Genomic DNA, 15,228 nt, shown 5'->3' on the forward strand with positions numbered 1-15,228 from the left:
TTTACCAATAAATTAAAACTTCAGTTTGGGAGGAAAAATAAGATATATTTTGAAAAACACCTAGAATGACACCAAGCACTGTAATGAACATTGTAATAATGGCTGAATCTTGCTGTAGTCCAAAAACGCTAACGGGAAAAACAATTTTCAGTTGCAAAATATTCCGTCATGGAACCAAAGGTATGGGGTTTTGTAATAGATGATTTAGTAGAAAACTTGGCAATAACCGGCGAGCTATATCTATACTTTTAAACTTTTTATCACTTCCAGATGCAAATGTCGTCTCTAAAATGATGCGGAAATCTCAGAGAAGATAATTAATATTGTTTATCAAGAACATTTAATATGATAATGCTGTATCTAAAGCCTTGTTGAAAATCCCTCTTGCAATACTGCTGCGTTCGTAGGTTGTTCCGTAATAGATTGAAAGCGCATAGAACTGGTGATAGTTTGATAAAATTTATTTTACCATAAGGAACATCTCACAGATCTGGAAATTTCCACAAAAATACTCACGTAACTCTTCACAGTATCACAGAGGACAATCAGTAATTAATTTTCAAACGTAAATACTTTTCTCCTAGCTGCCAAGCAATTTCTAGTACCTTTCCCTTTTCCAAAATACTGCAAGACATATGAGGGCGGATATGGGTACAACTGCACAAAGTATCAATTACAGTTATTGAATTACAATATCTATTACAGTTATACAGAGACTGGACCAAAATGTCGCCAAATTATCGTCAAGTTGGCGACTTTGTCAAACTTTTGCCAAATTTGTCTACAAAACTAGTCGCCAAAACCATAGCCAGCTTGGCGATATTTCGCCAGTTTAGCGGGATAGCCATTTACTCAATATGTTCTTTCTTTTCTGTATTCTGCTTCTATATTCTTTCTTTTTCTGGCAAAGCTTTGCTTCTTTAGATTTTCATTTTACATTATACAAAAAATATACAACAGTTCCACATATAATTTCACTAAAATTATTTACATATGTAAAAAGGTTCAACAATACGAATAAATAGTATAAATTTTAAGAATTTAAAAACTGCTTTCTTAATAGTACTGAACAACAAAATTCTTGAAATATTAGGATTTTGAGACGTTATATAGATACATATAATATATATAAAATTGAAAAGGAGAGCTAACATGGAACTGCTTTTAAGATATTGCTCTATTAAATAATGATGGATTTTTTAATCTCTATGTACAATCGTACTTCATTTACTCATATAAATTTTGATTAAGAATCGCTGAGTATCTTATGCCTTTTGATATGGCGTGTTGTGCTTGACAGGATGGAGAAGATAAGCCTAATTTTAACATTTTGTATTACCTATAAACACGATTTTATGAGCAGGAATATTTACAGAGGGTAATAAATTACCTTTTAAGAAAACAACTAAATATTTTTAACTCAAGTGTTATCTCAAAATACCACAAAACTGTATCAACCACACCGGCTATATTACAATTTCAATGCTGTTATAATTAAAATTAGCTGAACAAAATAGTAGTTATTTCTTAAATGGATAAATAACGTATGTTAGTAAATAAAATTGGTTATATTAATTAGGTACAAATGTGAAATGTCATTCTTTTTTTTTTTTTTTTTTTTTGTCTTTTGTATTTGTTCAGCTTACAGAGTATATCTGAACAAACGTTTCGTCTCTATTAAATTAGATTAATGGTTTACAGTATGAGTCATTTAACTTTCTCTAAGTAAAAGATATTTCTTAGCGATCTTAAAAGCAGTTCCATGTTAGCTCTCCTTTTCAATTTTATATATATATGTATCTATATAACGTCTCAAAATCCTAATATTTCATGAATTTTGTTGTTCAGTACTATTAAGAAAGCAGTTTCAACTAAACTGCAATAAAAGTGACAGTTTCTTAAAATTACAATCAGTACAATGGAAATTTTCTAAAAAATAAACTTCAAGAAAAACTAAAATCTGCAATTTCGTAGTATGCTATCGTCCAAAATTTATATAATTATTTTAAGCAAAATTTGTAAAGAGACAGAAAAGGGGTAAAATTTGCGATGGATAAAATTTTAAAAAGAGTACTGGCATATCTTTGTAAATATAATCGTTAAATTTGCTAGTTTGTTTGAAATTTAGGGCATGCGTCACGTGAACGCCACAAAGTATGTGGCGCAAATCGAGCATTGAAGTAGAAATTAGTAGACATGAGAATGATATGAGAGAAATAAAAAATTTGAACAAATCATACAAGCTGTTCAAAATACGAGGACCGTAAATTAAGTAATGGCAACATAGATATAAATCAATTTTATGAACTTACAAGTAGAATTGCATTACATTCCTTCTATGTAAGCTTATAACCTTTTGCCAAATGTCCGGAAGCCGTTGTAGACCAGTGGCAAGGTGTTGATTGTTGATGTGAGCGACCGAGCGACCTGCTGCGAGGAGTACAGATGAAAGATCACGAAATCAGTGACATCGGAGGTATTCCTTCAACTTCGAAAACAGATCGAAGTCAGAAGAACTCATGTCGGGTGAGTAAGGAGGATGTTCCAGGACTTCCCACTGCCACCGTCGCAAAAGGAGAGTCGCATTGTTTGCGACATGGCAACGAGCGTTGTCATGCAATACGATAGGGAGATTGTTGTGCAATAAACGTGGACGTTTGCGCCGCATAGCCGGACGCAGATGGTGCTGTAGAAATCGGCAATAGTAATCTGCGTTGACAGTTTGTCCTTGAGGTACAGAATGCGTAAGAATCATACAGTCCCAGTCGTATGCCATAATCAGCATAACCTTCACCCGATTGGGTTCCTGTCAAAATTTCTGGGGACGTGGCGAACCTTGGTGACGCCATTCATATGATTGATACTTTAATTCAGGGTCATAGGCTCGTGCCCAAGTCTCATCAATAGCGACAATACACTGCAGAAATGCGTCTTCTTCGTTGCGGTATCTCTCCAAGTGGGTGCCAGCCAGTGCATACCGGTGTAGGTTTCTGTACTTCGGTTATTTCTGTACTTCGGTTAGTTGATGTAGAACCCAGCGGGAAGCAAATTTCCTCATGTTGAGAGATTTCTTCCTTATGCGCCACACCGTTTGATAACTCAGACCAACCTCTAAGGATAATTTTCGGGTAGTCCATCCGCGATCTATGATAAGGAGACCACTCAGGATGTCAATCTGCTCTTGAGGAATGGAGGGCCGACCTATGCGTTGCAAATCCGCAGTCTCATTCCGACCCGAACGAAATGCTTGAACCATTAAAGCATTTTTGCCACAGGCTTCCAGTAATCCTCGATAGCATTCTGTTGCATTTTTACCACGGGCAACCGCGATTTTAAGCCACGACAGCTGATCACCTCTCTTGATTGAAAACACTCTTTAGAGCGATGGAAACGAAAATCTTCACTTTAACGCCACACAGCAACTACCCTTCTAAGCAGATCGACCGTTTTTTGCACTCTACACATCAACAACAGCGCCACCTCACCGCTCCCATATCCTATTTGCGCATGCCAGTCCTTCTGCGAGTTTCAAGGTTAAGTTTCCACCATTTAATTTACAACCTCCATATTAAACCGCCAACGAGAGTGCATGCTTCACATGGCAGCAGGAGGGACAGAAATCCTGGCAACTATGTCCTCATTGGAACAGATGAGGCTTTCGTAGGTAAGACTTTTTACAATGTTCTACATGAGATTATATGAAATATTCTTCTTTGGCTCGACAGATCAATGTGGGCCCTTGCCTTCTTCAAAAGTCTCCTCCAGGCATTTCTGCTTTTGAGAATTGTTTTCCAGATTTTGACAGAGCTCTAGGAAGAAGGGGCTCAAAGTCCTGGCTTATTAGGTTCCTTATGCAGTTATAATGCTGCAGCTAGAAGTGATACAAGGAGGCATAATCCCCCCACCACCTAAAGGAGACAGAAATGCACAAAGTATGGGAACAAGAAAACTAGCCAAAGATGTAATCGTCAACAAAAAGAACATAGAACAACGTGGTCTATCCCCATTCGATATGTAATCGTACAACGGCGTATGGGGCAGAACCAATACGGTCCCTGCCTACTCTGAAACCACCACTGAATACACGTTGGTTCTAGTAACTGTAGAGACTGATTATTTGTCCTCGAAACCCCGCTAATCGGGTATCGGGAATAGCTTTACATTTTTTCTTATGAATTTACGCAATTCTTGAATATCATGTACGGTTTTTCATTTTTACAATCACATCTGAATGCATTTTCATGAATAAAACTCATGCTTACATAGACCTTATTGTCTTACACTCCGAAACATATATTATTAGACCCCCTCCAGCGAGTTTACCGCATTCGCATGACTTAAAACCCAAGCATGCGTTCATGAAATGCACAGAACTAGTCTCATGGGAGAAACTATAATCCCCTGTATCTTTACCAAACAGTTACGACATTTATCGGTGGCTGAGGGGATGATGCCACCGCAGTGCTTCTTGTCACCATTCAGCTGACAGGTGAAAGTGGCCTGGAGACCCGGTTAGCTAACATATACTATTTGGATATTGTCCGGAGACCATAATTTGTAGAGTCGTTAGGATTTCTGAAACAGAAAAAACGGAAAATAAGCAATGCCCTCGCCGGGACTCGAACCTGGACCTCTCCAATACGCGCCGGGTGTGCTACCGTTACACCCCGAAGGAATGCAGAAAGGTGGGAGGAAATACCTCATAAAATGTCCTGGAATATACTTTATAAATGTGCAGCTCCCTATTTTCCAAGAGTACAGCATCGAGAATTCTGTTACAGATGTTCAAAAGCACATAATTCTAAACAAAGGCTAGATGCTACCAAATGCAAAGGAATGATATTTGCTGAATGTAGATTGATATCTACACGTTTGGAGACATGCATATTGCAAGTTGAACATATAATACAGGTATTTATGTAACAGATAGTAAGTACATCACTAAGCATTAAATAAAACAACCCTAGATATAAACCATAAACAAGTTTATTTATAAGCAAGTACTACACAAGTTTGCTGTGATTCAAATCGCAGCACACAGCCTGGTTGCACGGTCGTTGCGGCCTTGCGTAGAACGAATAGATGCTATTTTTCCTTGGAGAAAGTGCGCCCACTATTGGCTGAGAGGTAAAGTCGCTGAACACTGGTAGTTCAGAAACAGGCCGGCTGCATGAGCGTTTTCGTGGTTTACCCGATGTGTAAGGTGCATACGAGTCAATTTTTCTTAGAAATGTTTCGCTGAAGGCATCCTTCTTCTTAGATAGTGCTTGCGTGCTTTCCCACAATGAAATAAGGCAAACCAAACCCTTAGAAAATATTTCGTCAAGATGTCTCTTCCATTAGGCAGATAGCCCCAAGTATGTTTTGCCATAACACATTAAATAAACAAGATATAATTGAAGGCAATGGTTTAAGAATAGGGTTTTGTACCACAAGAACAATAGAATAATTTCATTTTCAGGAAGGCAGCACACTATGTAAACTAACTTCACAATGTCATCCGGTAACTATTAAAAGGTTTTGACGCAATCAAAGTTCGATGGTATTTTAGCAAAGTCCCCTTCTCTTGGTTTTATTTATTTTTTTTAACTTTTATTATTAATAAAATGGTGTTGTTGGTAAATACAATAATCTCTACTTGTTTTACCTTTTTCTTCTTTTTTTCGAGGTTTAATTTTTATTTCTGCTTACATTAGGCTTGAGGAGTGATTTTTAGAATACTTCAAACTGTTTAATTTTATTAAATCAATCTGAAGCGAATCAAAAATACGAACGTTTAGTTCTTGACCGTGACTGTATGCTTTTATCATAGTCCTATATAAATTTGTAATATTATCTTTTGTAACTGTTTCAGAATACAACATGCGTAATGCGAAAGTTATCATGATTTAAATACATTATTTTTATTCCTTTAATAAAATACATTTATAAATTTTGAATCATCAGAACGTTTTATAGATATATAAGTTCAGCAATAGAAAGAAAAAGCAATGTTATAACTAAAAACCTCAATAAAGCTATTAAAAACCACTTTTTCCAATCATTTTATCAATTTTCTGTAAATATTTCTTTTTTTCTACTGCTTCTGTTTACGATAAAGTCAAATTCTAAAGAACCCCAATTAATCATTATTATATATTGGAAAGCATTTAATGTAAGATGCTCGCCCCAAACCCAATTTTTGTATTCGATGTAAAATAAAAAGATAGTTCGGCATCTAATAATTTAAACTGCTTTGTTTTTATCTTGCGTGGAACTGAATTTTGAAGAGAATTTTTATTTTCGATATCGGAGAAGGCATTACTCAATTTCTTCTTGGAATATAAAATGAGATAAACAAATAACATTTTTGTATCAAATAAAATAGAGAACTCATTTGATTTGGGGAAAAGTGCTGAAGTTTATTAAATCAAGCTTTAGCATATTTATTAACATCAAAGCATCCAGTTACACAAAATATAATTTATACTAGCGGGTTAGGACCAAAACAGAATTTATACTAATGAATTTATAATTATGTATCCCTGTACAAAATAATTTCGTAGAATTAAAATTTATAATTATGTACACCTGAAACGAAATGCATAAAAACATTTCGGTATGAATGAAGTCACTTCATTTTTTCCAAGCAACAACGATTTCGTAAATAATTTTTTGTTGCCAAACCAGCAAATGAAAACATTTGATATTTCAGGTTCATACGTATAACCTCCATTATTGAAATTTAACGTAATAAAACAACTTGTTCTCAATATGATTTAAAGAATTAATGTGGCAGTCGATTGTCCTAACCTAAAGCAAAAACGTTGCCAACAGCAGATATTTATTTAAAATGCTGACTATTAATGAAACCTTTTCAACACACAATGCTATTTTTGTTTCATATTTTTGGAAAATTACAAATTTTTTATTAAAAACTCTACGATTTGAAAGCGAGCAGTTGAACCGCTTTTTGAAATAAAGCAGAATTTTATTTCCAGCGCTCGAGATTTCGCCACTCGGAAAAATGAGTGACAAAATAAGCGTTTTCAATTAATACCTCGGCCGTACGAAGATGAAAATGGTCGAAATGGCTTCCCACGAAGTTTTGGAATCAGGAATAATATATATTTAATGTTTGGCAATGCTATTTTAATTTCATATCTTGTAAAACTTAAAAACTTTTCATTAGCAAACTCTACAGTTTGGGAACGCGCAGTGGCAACAATTTTCGAAATTAAGCAGATTTTTATCTCCAGCGTCGCGACTGTTGCCACTCGGAAAAAATGAGTGCAAAAATTTGCGTTTAAGGAGTTTTTAATAAATACCTCGGCGGATTACGGGGATGAGAATGGTCGAAAGGGCTTCCCACGAATTTTAGGAATCCGAGGGGTAGCTCTCTCGAATCTCAGAACATAATGCCACAAACAGACGCCCACAGATTTTAAATAGTATAGATTCTTTATCTAAGTCACCATATGGGCACAGGTATACATTAGACAAAAATTTAAGGCAGAAATATTTGCGTAATATTTAATGTTTGTATGTAAGAAATTTACGGAACATTTTTATTTAAATACGAGAAATACAAATTGCATAAACATATTACAGATTACATAAATTAACTGATTCATTTTATCTATCTGAGATATTATTACACAAAACTAATTGGTTCCAGCTATAGACGTATTACTATAGCTTTGCTTCTATTAGCTTTATATACAATTACTTTTTTAACCTTTCATCATTATGATAAGTGTACAAAACAGTACGCTGTCTTTTACACTAGTCAGTATGTATAACACGGCTTACTGACAAGTGTGATAAATTTTATTGTGACTACAGGAATTGAAGAACAGAATTGCGACGAATAGGAATAACAGTAAATGTATTGCATTTTAGCTTTCATTTATTTTATCATAATTGTTTCAATTCAATTAAAACTTTTAAGTTAACAAACTTAACATTGAAAAAAATTAAGGATTTTTCTACCATAGGTATAAAAACGTATCTACTGTATATCAACATAAGTTTATTATTCAATACCTATAAGTATACGAAATAACTGGGTGTATGACTTACTTTACTAGGTGTATGACTCATAGAATATCGTTCCCCGTATAAGCGCTGTGCGGCTGGCCCTGTAAAATCTGCAGCCCCATATACCAAATGCATATCGGCAGACTCAGCTTTCGTAGAACTATTCATCCTACTGACTATGCGTCCTCCCCCCCCCGGGGGTCGACGTAGAGAACTCTGCGAAGCTACTGGCTAGGATCTGTACCTAGGCAGTCTCGGCCACGGGGGATAAAATTTATGAACTTGGTGGTTCTGAAGCCCCTGGGAAAGGTCATTTATTGGCCGGCCTCGGGGAATGGCATGTCCTGAGCGGTGTGGAACCGTAGCCGGAGGGCTAGTTCTCCCCCGGTTTGTTGGGTAACGGCCCAATGCGACGGGTTCGCCCATACGACTGGCAGGAGCACTTTGACGACCGGTGCTACCTGGTGAGCTTTCCAGGTGGTGCGCTGCTCCCCTGGAAGGGTAATAGTGGAGGTTGAACCTCCACTATTACCCTGTGCCCAAAGAGGGAGTAGACCTGTAGTTTGATTAAGTTCAAGAGGCAGGGAAGCCAAAATTTTGATATTGACTATGCGTCCTAGTACGAAATGACGATTCTCTGCAAGAACTTTCTGAACCTTCGTGCAAAGCCATCTTACCGCGTCTAAAAAGCATTTCAGGCCCTGCACTCCCATATTATTCCTAATCATTGGAATGCACCTTTCCCTTCCTAGAAGTTCTAAAACAGGGCGCTGAGACACCCTGTATATATATATATATATATATATGTAAAACATAAAAAAAATACGATGGCTTTGCTCTTTGCGAACCAGCAACCTTTAATTAATTTTCTGTAATTCAGCATTATCCCCTTAGACCATTACCTTCTAGAACATTCGCGCCTATTACATATATATATATAAATCCTGTAAATTCCAATTTTTATGACTTGCCTTACTCAGGGTTGTAATTTCAGTGCTGAACAGTGCATACATGTACAAATTTCCACTGCTTACGTAGTAATCCGAAATGTGAACTTTAGCAGCAATACTTATGACTCTCAATATGTAAATTAATAATACTTTTACAATGCAAGCTGTGGCTTTTTGTATTAATGTATGTATTAATGTAAAAATATTTCATAGCAATTTACCATAAGAGCTCTTAAATACCATTTTTCATTTAAAAGTACGAAGCTTAGGAAGTTATAAAAAAGTATAAAAGGAGAATTTTCGGTATTTTGTATTATAAACTAGAACTAAGAAATAAATGAAATAAATTATGAAGTACAGCAATAGTTTTTATCTTATAGAAAAATTAAAATTGCTATTTCTTTGATTATTCAAATTTCAAGTGTAACGTGAAAATCTGTGTTAAATTGTTTTACTTGTAACTTTAAGTAAAAAGAATAAAAAAAATCTGATGTGTACACCACATGACTTCCTTGTAAGGAATATTAAAATATGGGGATTTTTCCTGCATTGCATTTAAACTTATTTCCTCGAATTTCATTAGAGATATATTCCTCATTCAATTAATTCAGTTCGCACTTGGCGACAAGGCAAAAATACATAAAAACTCAAAATATCTATATTAAAAATTGAAAGATATAGAAAAACATAAAACACCAAATACAGTTAAGACAATTAATCGTTTTTCAATTAAAATTACAATTTCTACGCAAAAACAAGCATTTCGGCCGGGCGAGAAGGAAGATTCTTCGGTGCTCAAAACTGAAAGTTTACTTTTGGTCTCACTGGGCGAAAAGACGCTGAATGAGTATAAAACTGACTTAATTTGTTGTGAACGCTATGCTGAGTCAATATATGGCATAATTTAATATTTAAATGATAATTTCGTAATGGATTAAGCAAAATTTAATTCGCAATAATAAAAGAAGACGTTACTTCGTTGTAGCGAAGCTTAGTTTCTCTAGATTGGCAGCAAATCCAGCATTTTGCCAAGCTTCTAATGCAAACAAATATGACTGCTATGGTAAAACAATTAGGCTTAGCAGCACTTAAACAACGTTTAAATTATTTATAATTATATAATTATTGCACGCAGTTTAACTAAAGGCATAAAAACCTAAACCGGAAGATAAGAACAACATAATTCATTCATTTTGAAAGCAAAAAATGCATAATTTACAAACATATAAGAATAAAGAAACTGAGAACACTGAGCCGAGTAACAGAGTAGATATATATATATATATAGTTATATACTTTTGGTGCGGCCGATTGCAGCCAAACAGAGAGCTGCACATCTACATGTTATAGCAGCCCGACATACTAAATGTCAGCATTCTCAGACTATTCGTTTTTGACTTATGCGATATACGTGCATACGTAAGTACGTACAGACGCCACGAAAAAGTCTCTTTTGAATCCATTTTAAATTAGCTTTATAATTCATTTGGAGGGGGAAAGAGTCGTTTATTCTGTCCTTACGTAGAGGTGTCACGCAAAAGTATAGTTAAATTGCATTGGGTAGCAGTCAAAATGGATATTTTCGTTGAAATATGGTACCCGAAATTTTTCCTGGTTAGAATACTTTCATTATTTCGTACAAGGAAGAAAGAAGAATTTTTAAAAATTTGGAAAACAGTAATGGAAAAAAAACTCTGTATCTCTCTGAAAAGACTCACTTTTGTTAAAGATTATAAAATGTTCATAAATGGAAATTATTTAATATCATTTCGGTTAAAAAATATTTGCTACATTCTCATCTTGCTGCTCATTGTTCCAGCTCTGGCATATATCTAGCAAAGTACCCTAAACCATGAAAAATAACAAAGGAACAGAGAGATATAAATAAAAACATCCACTTTACATTGCAGTTATTTTATGACACACGAGTCCTCGGAGAAAGTAAAATGCGAGATACGGATAAAAGAGTAAAATCGAAAACAGATCGAGCCTGTAACTATCTGTATATTTTTTCTTCGCTGAGGAAGCTGGAGCTATAAATTATGTTTCGGTCGACGAATTTCAAAGCTATCTTTTTAAGCAGCAATATTGCAGGCTTGTCGGCAGTTAAAGTTTTATATCTGTGCCTGCTATCAAAATGGATATTTTTTTTTTGCCTCTTGGCTTGTCCCCACAGTAGCCACGGGCAGAATTTTCGAATTACCAAGTACCCAAGAAATACGTGACGTGTGCTCATGAGGAGAAAGGACACGTATTTAATGGCTGACCCGGATTTTCGAGAAGATATCACAGCTTTTCCTTTTTTCTTAACTTTCACTTTTAGGAGGTTTATAGTCTTTTTCCTTTCTCGTTGCTATTATTTAGAGGTGTTAGAATATATATTTAGATGTTGACCTTAAAAATTCCCATCTGTCTTTCGAAAGATTAGTAATCAAGAAATTTTACAAGGGAGAAAACTGATGAAATATTTTCATTTGTAGAGTCTATGTTTGTAGAGTCTATGTGGAAACGTAAAAAAGTATGCAATGCCCTCACCGGGACTCGAGCCTCGACCTCTCCAATACGTGCCGAGTGTGCTAACCATTATGCCACAAAGGCATGCTGGAAGGAGGGAGAAAATACCTTATATACTCCTGTCTATTTATTTTTACTAAAGTTTTTTGCAACTATTGCTTGTGTTTGTTGTTCGCGATTTTTCTCTTTCGTGTTTTCTCTAAATTTTCGTCCTTCTCCTTCATTTTTGTGTTTTAATTATTATCAGCACATGATTATTCTCATTTAGATACTTTATGTCTTACATATTTTCCTTTGTGCAGTTGAGTGTGGCCTATTATGACCATAAGACCAACTTATCTGGTTAGGAGGGTTGGGCTGCGCCCAGTTCTGGTACCTTATATACTCCCCCTTTTAATGAGTGACTGGGGATAAGGGAACTTAGTCGCCAAATCGTATGATCTGCCAATGGCACGTGCAGGGATTCACAATTCACACATTTTCTAGTCATTCTACAGAATGACAAATAAGAAAATGATTCGTATGTAAATACAGAGAATTAGCTAGAAAAAGTAGTAGAAAGCGTCCAAACAATGGAAAAAGGTGAAATTAATCAGATTATGCAAGAAAAAGAGCCTGTTTCGAAAAAAAAAATGGATTAGATTGTGGTCGATAGTAGATTAAACCAACATGATGAAGGCATGCTTACCGAAGAAATTTCCGTTTCTGATACATGTCGTGTGTGTTTAAAGGAAACGAGCGATTGCATGTTGAAGTGTCGTAAAAAAATTTATAGCTTTTGTGACCTTGCTAGTAAAGATGACGAAATGGATATTTTGTGCATCCTTTGTTTCAAAACTGAAAATGCTATTGAAGGTAAAATAAGTTCCCAAATCAGTCTTAAAATGCAAGCCAAAAAATGAAAATGAATTTCGAAAAAATAATTTTCCATCTGCGGTTTTGGAAAGAACTATAGGAGTTCTTATTCCTGACGTCGACAAGGGGCGAGATGATTCGCGCGATATAATGGCAGTTTTAAATGAGTGGGACAAACGATGGCTTCTAACGACTTTGAACTTTTTAAAGAATTTTAAAGCAAGTATATGAGACATCACAATTTACTTTATACCTTAAGGACTTGCTTAGAATTGAAGATATTTCTGACCATGAAATTCTTCTCCGGTCAGGCCTTCTTGCTCAGTCCAGTGGAAAAAGCCTAGGAGTCGTCAACTAAACGTGTAAAACAAACTATCAAAATATAAAATATAAAATGTCCTTGCGTGAGAAATGTAATTAATTGTAGTTCAAAATGTCATTCAAGCCTACCCTATTGCAACAAGTACGTTAATTTTAATTTCTTATTTTTATATGAAAATTTTGTTTCTGTTAATAAGAAAGGCACAAAGGTTTGTACAACTTTCATTTTTCTTTACGTATTTCGAATAATGTTTTCTTACAGGCACTCTCATTACCTTTTAGAATAATATTTGTAATTTTTAAGAATTTATTTATGTAATAGCCTTAGCAGTACCTTTGCCGTCATTTCACACTTTGCCGATAACATATGTAGTCGCCATAAAAATCTTCATTTTAAATATTGGGTCATATAAAAAGTCTCCGCGGTTTCTTTCTACTAGATGGTGTTGATGGCCTATATATCCGGCAATACTCACCCGATTGTCCAAAACGAACAGGTGCTTAAAAGGTGACATTCAGCTTCCATTGTTTGTGAAGATAGTCTTGTAGTTCGTTGGCTCGTGTAAAAGGTTATATTGAGTTGAAAATGACTGAAATATCTGAAGAAATACGCTATGTGTTAATTGTTTACTGTAGAAAAGTTAAAAACGCTGTAAAAGCATGCCAATAAAATTCTGAAGTATAGATTGAAAATGCTGTGAGTGAACGAAGGACTGTAAGTGGTTTGTTCGATTCCGTTCCGTAATTTTCGATGTCAAAGATGCACCTCGCTCTGGTTGGTCAGTCACTGAAAAAGGCCGATGAAATTTTGAAACTGGAGCAAGACCAGCTTGCAAGTTATCAGGAAATAGCGGAGGCACTAAACATCAACCACATGACAATTTGGAATCATTTTAAAAGAGCAGGCTACAAAAAGAAGCTCAAGTTTGCGTGCCATATGAGGAATTATGAGTTCCTGCAACCTGGCGAAACCTTCAATTCCGCCCTGTACTGTGCACAATTCGTCCGTGTGAACGAAACAATCCAGATAAAGCGACCAGAATTGGCCAACAGAAAGGGAGTTGTGTCTCAGAACAAACTGACGGAACTTGGTTGAGAAGATGTGATGCATTCGCCGTTACCATTTGTTTCGGTCTATGCAAAACTCTCTTGATGGTAAAAAATTGATGATAAATGACCGAAGCGCCGCTGAAAATCCCTTGGCCAAGGTTTCGACGATAAACCACAAAAGTTTTACACCGATGGAATTATGAAGCTCCCGAAAAATGACAAAAGGTCAGAGATAATAATAGTCATTATGTACCTGAATAAAAAAGATTTTCAATGAATAAAATGCTTCCTCAAAAATGTTCCAAAAAATCTAGGAGGCTGTTTATACGGTCCAATATTTATATAATTTAAGCAAACTTCTCTAAACAAAATTCTCTGGAATCAAAGAATTGTGTGACAAACCACCAGAGATTTTTTCTCTTTTTACTTCCTTGTACAAAGTATTGTAATCGCGAAAAGATTCAGGCAGCATATTTCAACGAAAATATCCATTTTGACCGCTATCGAATGCGATTTAACGATGTTTTTGCGTGATATATGTACGTAAGGACAGAATAAAAGACTCGTTTTCACCAAAAAAATTATAAAACTGCTTTAAAATTAATTCTGAAGAGAATTTTTCGTGGCGTCTGTAGGAACGTATGTACGTACGTGCGTACGTACGTATCTCGCATAAATCAAAAACGAGTAGCCTCAGGACGTTGAAATTTTGTATATAGGACTGCTATAACATGTAGATGTGCACCTCGTATTTTGGTTGCAATCGGCCGCACCAAACGCGTATAAATATATTTACATATATATCCACTCTGTTACCTGGCTCAGTGATCTCAGTTTCTTTACTCTTATATGTTTGTAAATTGTACATTTTTTGCTTTAAAAATGATTGAATTATGTTGTTCTTATCTTCCGGTTAGGGTTTTTATGCCTTTAGTTACACTGTATGCAATAATTATAGAATTATCAATAATTTTAAAGTTGTTTAAGTGCCGCTAAGCCTGTTTTTATGGCGGCCATTGATTGTTGACATTTGAAACAGCAGACTAGTGGATTTGCTGCCAATCTAGAGAAACTTAGCTTCGCAACAACAAAGATAACGCCTTCATTTATTATTGCCAATTAAATCATGCTTAATCCTTTCTGGAATTTTTTCGAGAAAATAAGTGAGAACTGAATTAATTGAATGAAAAATACTCAATCGTCTGTGAAAAACTGTTCCTTTTTTTTTGTTTTGTTTGCTTAAATTCTTTATACATTATTCTAGCTTTATTATAGTATTTAAATAGAACATGTGGCAACGATTAGATAATTCTATTCTTTAAATGATATAAATTTTGTGCATTATGAGTTATAATATGAACAAATACTAGAGTGAATTTTAAAGAATGCATTTACTCTATTGTGGTCTATGCGCTGTCGGCGAAGTAGATTTAATTCAATCCAATAAGTTTAAAGGAAATGCAAGAAAAAATGCATATAATTTAATATTCCGTACAAGGAAGTCATGTGGTGTACACAT

General features: G+C 35.1%; 1 protein-coding gene across 2 annotated transcripts in view; it reads right to left on the reverse strand.

Annotated features, from left to right (window-relative positions):
• The window catches only part of LOC118185734 (lachesin-like), an 898,780-nt gene that overhangs the window by 29,951 nt on the left and 853,601 nt on the right, over positions 1-15,228 (reverse strand). The gene's annotated exons all lie outside the window — the stretch shown is intronic.

The sequence above is a fragment of the Stegodyphus dumicola genome, chromosome 6 (genome assembly GCF_044657685.1).
Source record: "Stegodyphus dumicola isolate Sdum_Otavi_A_Nest chromosome 6, ASM4465768v1".
Lineage (NCBI taxonomy): Eukaryota > Metazoa > Arthropoda > Arachnida > Araneae > Eresidae > Stegodyphus > Stegodyphus dumicola.